Genomic DNA, 10,173 nt, shown 5'->3' on the forward strand with positions numbered 1-10,173 from the left:
TAGGTAGTCCGCAGCTCCGGATCCGGGTAATTGGGCCTCCGGTCATGTTCATGTCCAAAAGACGTATCAGGATCAATTATTGGCTTGCTTCCGCAGTAGGCTGGTTCAAAGGGGAAATTACAACAATTGAACGAACGAATGACGACGAGAAAATTAGTCACACGGTCACTTAGCAACGGTAAAATATATTTACGTATACGTACCTACATCATACATTGATTAGTAACACTAATCAATTAATTAGGTTTAAATTAAAGTACCTACCTCATTTAATCTTATATAACCATTTAATAATGACGCATTTGTATTAACAGTTTTAAATGTAAGGTAAATATAGAAGTATGAACACCTGTTCATATTGAGAAAAGTAAAATTAGACTTCTGTGCATGCGTGAAGAACGTGGTCACCTCTCTCTTTGCTAAAGTTGGGTAGGAACAGGTGTTGGCCAAAGTCAAAACATTTGTTTCAATATCATATCATTAACACTGTCTGTGGGCTAAGTAGCTTCAAAATAATTCGTTTAACAGTATTCTACCACAAAAATTGCAAAACATTTTTCATCAAAGGATATGCTACGTTGCTGTGAATATGTTGGGCTTCTATCAATCATATTCATCGGTACCCTTAGCATAGCATTTGTGGAAACGGACTCAACTAAGCTATGTGTAATAACTGCGAAACAAACAGACGTATCACCTGATGGTAAGCAATCGCCGCCGCCCATGGACACTTAAAACACCAGAGGCGTTACAAGTACGTTGCCGGTTTTTTGGGGTTAGGGATCTAAGGGTAGTTGTTCGGAAATCGGGGATTGGGAAGATTGATAAGGGGGAATTGGGCCTCCGGTAACCTCACTCACACAACGAAACATAACGCAAGCGTTGTTTCACGTCGGTTTTCTGTGAAGCCGTGGTATCACTCCGGTCGAGCTAGCCCATTCGTGCCGAAGCATGGATCTCCCACACTTAAAATGCTAATGTGTTCAAGTAATATCTTTAACTATTAACGTATTATTTTACGTCAGCTTTGCGTTTATATAGCAAAGTGGGAGTGTCTTATATTGAGCTGGAATTCTTGTTATCTGAATAATAATATGTTAAGTATAATCAGTGTAATCAGTGGTCGGTAGGTCGTGTGAGGGGGTCATGGTGGGTACACCCTCGGCACGGGAGTGTGACGTGATGCTGATTCATTGTTACAATGTTTTCTCATTTTGTATGTGATCAATTTCGCGTACGTGGAGATTAATTATACAATGATTGTTCCACGTCGGTTTGCTGTGAGACCGTGACCGGTCTAGCCGACACGCTGCGGACTACCTAGCGGGTTTACCGGGGCTCTAGCTCGAAAAGCAGGAATAAGAACGGGGTGGTTTTTAGTCAGTAAGAGTCTGACACTCTCTTTCACCGTCGCCAAAAAATTCTAAAATTTTTTGGCTACTCACGCCTTGGGCGAGGCATGGCTCCTTTTCATCGCGAAGCATGGCTTTCCCACGTGACAAGTTATTAAAGATTACCTTACTTTCAGAGAGTAATTGATATTAAACTATTATACATTATGGTTTACATTGCAATTTTTTATAAAAGTGTAATCTCCAGGCCGCTAGTCAAGCGGTTATGGCAAAAGTAAACCATCTTATCGTCTTGAGGGCCGGTATATGAAGACACAATGAAAAAAACACTATGTGTTTGGTAGATCTCCGTCCCCAGCATACCAGGGGTTATGTAGAAAATGCTCTTAGTCCAGAAATTGACTATTACGTGCGGCAGTTATATAGGTAGATAATGACAATTACACAAACAAATATACTATATCAGCTAATATGACCAAAATGCAAAACGTAGATTCCCCCACGGCCATAACACATTTCATTTTTCCTCAAATAACTTCCAGTAAGTGCGCAATGAATAAGCACATGTTAAATACCTAGTAGGTACCACGTGGGTGCCACGTTCCTACAATCTCATGTTATTATTTATATTAATTATTTGGCAATGGGTTATCGCTGGACCGGACTGATCCGAAAGTGGGATACCGATAAAACTAAGGCCTTTTGTCTCATTATACTGATTTTATTCACAATTTGTTTGAGGAATTGCTACTAATTTAAGTTTCGTTAATTTTTTTACTTGAATCACTTCAGCTTTAAACTTCTGAAGCGTTTCAAATGTGGGAGTGCCATGCTTCGACACAAATGGAACAGTTCGACCGGGGTGATACCACGATCTCACAGAAAACTGACGTGTAACAACGCTTACGTTGAGTTTCGTTGTGTGAGTGAGGTTACCAAAGGCCCAGTAGCCCCCTTCCTAATCCGCGATTTCCCTAAAACCCTTAAATTCCTAACCCCTAAAGGCCGGCAACGCACTTGTAACGCATCTGGTGTTTCGGGTGTCCATGGGCGGCGGCGACGAAAATCCTACCTTACAAACTATACGTTTTAGAAATAAAACCTCCAATGAACATAAGAGTTTTCGAACTCCCGTAGATAAAGCGATGAATATACGAAATGTTATCAGCAGTGTGTAGCCACGGTGGCCATCGGTTACGCCTCGTTTGCGCATGCGCACGCTACGTGCTACCCACGAGCCATGCGCGTGCGTTGCAGTCGCGAAATTTAAGGAAACTTAAGGTTTATGTTTGTGACGTTTAAATTACTTGATTAAGAATGGCTTTTTTGTGAAGCTTTTCAAATTGATTTGATGGTGCTGTGATTAAAAATGTTAATTTTTAAGGGATGGGTTTTATTTAAATTCGATTACTAATTTGAGGAACCGAAGGTTACAGGATACTATCCTGATAGTATGACTTTTCATTTTATGAAATTCTCATTATCATCTTAATAGATTTTGGCGATAGAAATATACATATAGAGCAGTGACGACTAGTGCTATTATGGCAAAGTTCTTTCCATTCCTAATACCGAAACAATAAGGTATCTACATACCTGTTTTCATGACTTTTCGAGTATGTAAAATGCATTAGTAACTTCCGGAGCGTATTTTCCGGAGCTGTGGACTACCTAGCGGATTACCGGGGCTCTGGCTCGAAGAGCAGGAGTAGGAACAGGGTGGGACCCTCACCTAAGGCGGTAGAAGACGTTGGATGATTTTAACCAATGGATGATTGAGGGGTTAGACTAAAAGACTTATAACACACTAGCTACTTCCGCGCGGTTTCACCCGCTCTACTTAGCTCCTATTGGTCATAGCGTGATGTTTTATAGCCTATAGCCTTTCTCGATAAATGCACTATTCAACACAAAAAGAATTATTCAAATCGGACCAGTAGTTCCAGAGATTAGCGCGTTCAAACAAACAAACAAACTCTTCAGCTTTATAATATTAGTATAGAAATGGTGAAAAGTGGGAGCACATTGTACAGCGGCAATACGAACCGCATTGAGCACCTCTACCCCTTCGGGGATAAAAGGCGTGACGTTGCGTTGCGTCTACTCATCATAAAATAACGTAACGAATTAAGTTATAAATCAGAAGAATGAAGTTATCTCGTATTACAGGTTTAATTATTATGTTTAGTGATAATGATAATGATAACCGCGGGCCAAATATCGCGCGATAACGGTGGCGTGTGCGACAGATCTGCTTACTACTGAATACTACTATATTAAGGTATTGGCACACTAGTAAAAAATATTGTGAATTGGAAGATTTTTTTATAAGTAGAGGGCGAAAATCGCTGGGCGGGGCATTGCCACCAAGATATTAACGAACTTTCCTATGTCCAAATACTCAAACGCTACTCAATTTTAAGACGCTCTCAAAACTAGTTCTGTCCCTATCAATTCTTTATAAAATGACAGAGATAGCACGATATTTAAGTTCAACTTAAAATTGAGTAGCATTTCAGTATTCGGGCGGTAGCCGCTCAATTGCTTCTGGAAACAATGTCGCCAAAACCCAAACTAGAACTTTGTTGTATTTTTTTTATTTAATAAATGTAAAGGCTTTTCTTTAGGATTTAGACACCTTTCAAACCACTTTTCGGATTGATTGTAAATCAAGTTTTAGTGCAAGCGGCCGCATCGCGCTTTATGTCAAATTTCATGAACAAAGTTCGGCGGTTTTTTGCATTTGAAAGCAAGCAAGTGGCAACTACATTGTAATTTGTATTAGAAAAGGCGTTTTTAAACACGATTTAAATAAGATTTCAGATATGTTTCCCGCTTCGCATACTTGTATTATTCAGTTGTTCTTAACTTAAAAAATCCGGTGATCCTGACTCACACGGCTAACCACAACGCAAGCATTGTTTCACGTGGTTTACCGCGGCTCCAGCTCGAAAAATAGGAGTAGGTAGGAAAGGGGTGGTTTATAGTCAGTAAGAGTCTGACACTCCCTCTCGCCTCGCCCTGGCGAGAGAAGTCATTGGATGATTTTCCCCACTTCGTGAGTCGGTTTTAGAAAGGCCGTGGTATTATCGAGATATCACCTGGTCCTACCGGTCTATTTGTACGCGAACTCTACCATGTAAGCTCAATACTGATGTAAATCCTGCGCAGATGCAGTGTACAAGGTGCGCAAGAGTTGCGCAATGTGATTTATTACACCCACCAGTTTAATCTTACGGCAACTTCATAATTATTTACCCTCAGATTCTGGGAAGTGTTGATTCAAATATTTATTCAAACAATTTAAATAATTCAAATTGTAAAACGAAATGTAATTAATTAGTAAAATGTTAAACTAAATATTGCACAAGTTTATGAAAGTTTCTGAAAGTAAATAGACTAATACTTCCGTTCCTAAAAGGTTACTAAAACCTTGTATTATTAAAATAACTATCATGAGACATATTAAATTAACTAAAAATCACGTACATTAATGGATAAAGGCTCTACTAGTTTCGTGTCACAGAAGGACTCTTCGTTGTAAGCAGCGTGCGCAGACGCGGCGACATCGCGTAGCCTACTACTACGAAGGCTGCCGTGATTTTTAGTTAAATTGCTGAAACCCTGTATTTATTTATTCAACCAACATAAAACATATTTTTCTCACGAAGTTGAATGAAAGTGGACTTAAGTGTCTATGTTTTTAATCCCATGTTGATGGGACGGGCGACGCATGTATCGAAATCCAATTATGTATGGATTTAATAATTCTTCATTAATACTATGTGGATATTATTCAAACTATTCATAGTTAGAGTAGAAATTAATGGTAAAATAGGCTGTTGATTGCTGACCAAAGCATCTTCTCGCATAGAGAAGGTATGAGTTTTTAGATTTCAAACTTATAATTAGAAATTATAAGCCCAGGTTTCCTCATGATGTTTTCCTTCAGCGTTTGTCAGTGGTGTCTAAATAATCTAAGAAAGTACATGTAACTGGGAAAAAGTCACATTGGTACTTACCATTACCTTACTAACCAATACCATTGGTTGGCTTCAAACCTGCACCCTCATGCATGAAAAGCGGACGCCTTAAACCTCCGGGCCACCACGACAATTTGTCTTATAAATTACATATTACTTACTAACTGCCACAACGCAATTAACTTTAAACAATCATCTTAATTTATTCAATCTTTATTCAGGTGCGATGATGTGTATTTGATAAAATTATGTTACATTTCGCAAACTCATTGGTTTACCAATTCATTAGTGTGTACCTAACATAAAGAATCATCTACTTGCTGATTCATGCTATAAAATCCAACATGGGAGATAAACAATATGCGTGTAGATATTTAGTAATTTGGTATGATAACTCCAAGAAACTTAACGTTATCTTATGGTCAAATGGCAAGGTGTAGGCGCGCTTATGCGCTTATGTGGATGCGTTTGGCTTCCACCAATCATATTCATTGGTACACATAGTATGCCGCTGGTGGAAATGGACTTAGTTAAGCTATGTTTTTATATTGAAAGATGCGTGCAATGGTAGACTTCCCTACTATCGATACATCGCATAGCTACATAGCTTAGAATCAGTAGAAACGGTCACATAGTTGCACAGCAGCATAGCTACGTAGCATATCTCTTGTGAAAAATCACCCTAACGCATGCCATCTGAACATTGGCTAAGCCGCGCAAAAGTTAGGGTAATCTTGCGTGTACTTAGGCATGTGTCGTCGATAAATATGAATTTCCCAAATTTCACCTATACCTTTTATTTAAAAACTAGTTACCTTCGCGAAAGAACGGAATCTCCCAATAACAGTTGCCTACATACGTAATCTTACTAAGTACTCCAAGAAACTACATGTTTATCTTATTAAAATATACATAAAAAGTTACACTTAATCTCAATAGAGACGAGAGAGGGATAAATAACTTAAATACGAGGCGCCAACGTAAAAATCATGAAATTGTATACATATAAAGAATATTTGCAAATAGATTAAAAAATGGGGTCTTCTCATTAATGTGAACAACCTTGGTTATCTTAATGTCAACGGTCAGTTAACACGCGAGAAACGAGTGCTTCTCGTACAAAATATTAACTGTAGCAGTTAAATATCCAGTTTTAACCAGTATCCCAAGTGGGGGCGTGGAGTTTGTCATACTTTGGGCAGAAGTTACGGGAGGAAGCGATGTGTAATATCACGCTACGAAGAGATATTCAATAAGTTATGTTTAATTAAGCGAAAATCCTAATGAGAACAACTGTCATCGTCAAATCCCAAGTCCATTTTTTATAGGGAAAATCATCCAATGTAGAAGACATTTGACACCCGCCTTTTGCGTGGCGTGAGGGTGTGTGATCCTACCCCTGCTTTTCTAACCGGAGCCCCGGTAAATCCGCTAGGTAGTCCGCAGCTCCGGAGGTAGTCCGCAGCTCCGTAAATCCCAAATCCTTAATCCCTAAAAGGCTGGTAACGCAGTTGGTCAGTCTGGTGTTACGAGTAGCAATGGGCGGCACCGATCGCTTACCTTCAGGCGATCCATCTGCTCATTTACAGCCTTATTCCGTAAAAAATACAACTAACGATCGTTAGTTGTATTTTTAGCAATCTACATAGTTCGAACTATGTAGATTAACTATTCATGTCTTATCATCATCCCTTCGTATTATTTGTGAGTCTATATATCACTATGCGGATTATTATTAGGTAATAAATAGTATCTAATTTATAAAGATCGTCATTAATATAGAGCTTAGGTATACGTATAATGTAGTAATTAATGAATTTTTATCTTCAAAACTAAAACTGGAACGGAAAAACACAATTCGAAAATACAATTTCTTGTTAGTAGGTATCTAATTAAAAGTTTATCTCTGTCGAACTTAGTATTAGGTATATTAAGTCATTCAAGTTAATTATCAGCCCATCCAAAATGTTTTTAATTATAACTTGTAAACTGGTCATACAAATAACATTTCTTCAATATTCCTTTACTTCAAAGGATCGAAGTGAATTCGATCGTGGGCCGCAATGTCATTGGTTGTGACCCGTGGCATAAAGAGTATCCTATCAACCAAGTCAGCTCATACCCTGTCTGTATACCAAATTTCATCAAAATCCGTTCAGTAGTTTCAGCGTTATTGACGGACAAACTTTTTCATTTAGAATATTAGTGCGATGCTGTGTTTTGTTACTCTTTTTAAAAATAAAATCGTTGCTTAGCAACACAAACTCATACACATACATAGTACCTAAGTACTTATATACATAAAAACTTTATTTATAAATAATTCAAGCTGAGGGCGATGAACTCTGAAAGTTTTATCATTTTAGTAAACTAATCAAAAGGTCGACGCCCTAGTTTTGTTCTCATTTTTTTATACTTACTTAAAAGTTAATTTGAATATATATGTTTACTTATTCCGACTAGGAAAGAAAAAGAAATAAAATTAAAAATTCATTTTCACAAATTGATAAAGAAATGAGTTTATGTAGGTCATTAGTCCATGAATGAAAACGTTGCGGTATTTCCGAACCGATACGACCGTCAAACCTTCAAGAAAATATCGTATTCCTTTTTAAACAAGGCCGGCAACGCACTTAATGCTCCTCTGGTGTTGCCATGGCGGCGCTGGTCGCTTACCATCAGGTGACGCATCTGCTCATTTGTTCCCTATATCATAAAGAAAAATCCTATCAATACGATCCTATATTAAAATTTAAAACTATAATAAGCCAAGCAGAAAAATATATCAAAAAAATCAAGTAAATAACGTACTATAAACATAAAGACAACAGGTTAAACAACTTTTGTTGTTATTTTACAGTAAATTGTTGAACTATATTTTTATAAGTGAATGAAATCGTTCACCCTACATTTTTAATTAATAGAGATAAAAGGGCATTCTCTAGGCAACTAATTATAATATATTTACTATTTTAAAAAATAGAATAAATTGTGATACATACTTGTAGTGTATCGAACCTAGGTCCATCACCTTTATTGAACTTATAGATAAATTGTTGTTTTTTTCTAAATACGTAGTTCAAGTACATAAACAACCCAACTAGGAACGAACTAGTCTCTCATTGAGTGGTCCCGTAACATATTATATTTTGTTGACCAAAAATAAATCGCATGTAAAAAATTTGAATATAATTTTTCCCCCGGAGCTGCGGACTGCCTAGCGGGTTTACCGGGGCTCCGGCTCGTAAACAGGAGTAGGAACGGGGTGGTTTCTAGTCTACAAGAGTCTGACACTCCTGGCTCAAGATTGGCTGAGCTGATATTGGACAAATTATTTTGAACTTTTAATAGCTTTTTCCATACGGTGTTCGGTTTTCTGTAATTTCTTTCGGTCTTGAGCAATTTCCATCTATATCGTACCAGCTGAATAAACTGTAAAAAAATAAAATTAATTTGCTGCACTTTCTTTCCTCGTTTTTATAATTACTTAGTTGATAAAATGGAATAAAACCAAGTAAGTACTTATTTTCCAAAGTATCTGCCGCGGTGATTTGTAGCTGAATTTATAGACATTTTCAGTTAAACCTATCTAAAAAAATTTAGAAAATTCTATTGAAAGCAATAAAGTTTGATGAACAGGACAACAGATTCGACAACAACAGAAAAGAAAGCCTTATTTACTTATGAAATCTATTTAACAACTGATTTTTAATCACTGAAAGTTCAAACAGATAGACAGAATTGACATCGAATACTATTAATTGGATCTTAACTCACATAGAATAACAGAACCCCTAATAATAAAAATAGCTTTTACTTAACGAAAAGGTTACTAACATTGTGACGTAAATCCATCTCCTTTTAAACTCGTGAGAAATAAATAATAACGATAATGTAAATAGGTCATTGTTTATGTACTTATCGTTGTGTTGTGAGGTCGTTGAACTTTATATTTGCTTTGGTTTTTCATTAAATGTTGGGGTTGGTTTGGAGATAATATAGTGACGAGTAGGTAGGTATCTCGAGTTATTTGGAGCGGACTTTCAACTTATAACTATAAGTGTGATATCACAGCTTCACAGAAAACAACGCTTGCGTTGTGTTTCGTTATATGAGTTACCAGATTTCCAAAATTACCAATCTCCGATTCCCCAACAACCTTTAAATTTGTAACCCTCCAATGGCTGGCAACGCACTTGTAATGGTCCTCTGGTGCTTCGAGTGTCCATGGGCCACGGCGATTGCTTACCATCAGGTGATCCTTGTGATTTGTGCCCTTCAGGTGTCCACGGTTGGCATCACCAGCTAATCTGACTACGCGTTTGCCTCTATCTCACAAAGACTTCGACACCATGATTTTCCAAAATTCGTAGTTCAGTCTAGAGTAGATTTTTAAAGAGGTAAAACTCACTCAATGGCTTTTTCCGCCTTGGGTAACGGCGCGTTCCAATAAACTACCGATCGGTAAATTTGCTTACGAGCCGTAGAATTTTGACATAAGCTCCATACAAAATGTGTCAAAATTCTACGGCTCGTAGGCACATCTACCGATCCGTAGTTTATTGGAATGCGCCGTAAGGCGACAGGGAGTGTCAGACTCTTACTGACTTAAAACTACCCCGTTTCTATTCTTGCTTTTCGAAGCGGAACACAGTTTACCTATCAGACGATTTAGTTAAAGATTTTGATGTGCTTGTGTTTTAGAATATACAATGAGTACCTAGATAAACTCACACTCTTGTCTCCTGCGGAAAACCAACAGAGCGCCATCTTTACATTACGTACTCACTTTTCTCAGTTAATTTACGGGGAGTAGGTAAACCATTATGTTGAAATAT

The sequence above is a fragment of the Spodoptera frugiperda genome, chromosome 16 (assembly GCF_023101765.2).
Source record: "Spodoptera frugiperda isolate SF20-4 chromosome 16, AGI-APGP_CSIRO_Sfru_2.0, whole genome shotgun sequence".
In the NCBI taxonomy this organism is placed as follows: Eukaryota; Metazoa; Arthropoda; class Insecta; order Lepidoptera; family Noctuidae; genus Spodoptera; species Spodoptera frugiperda.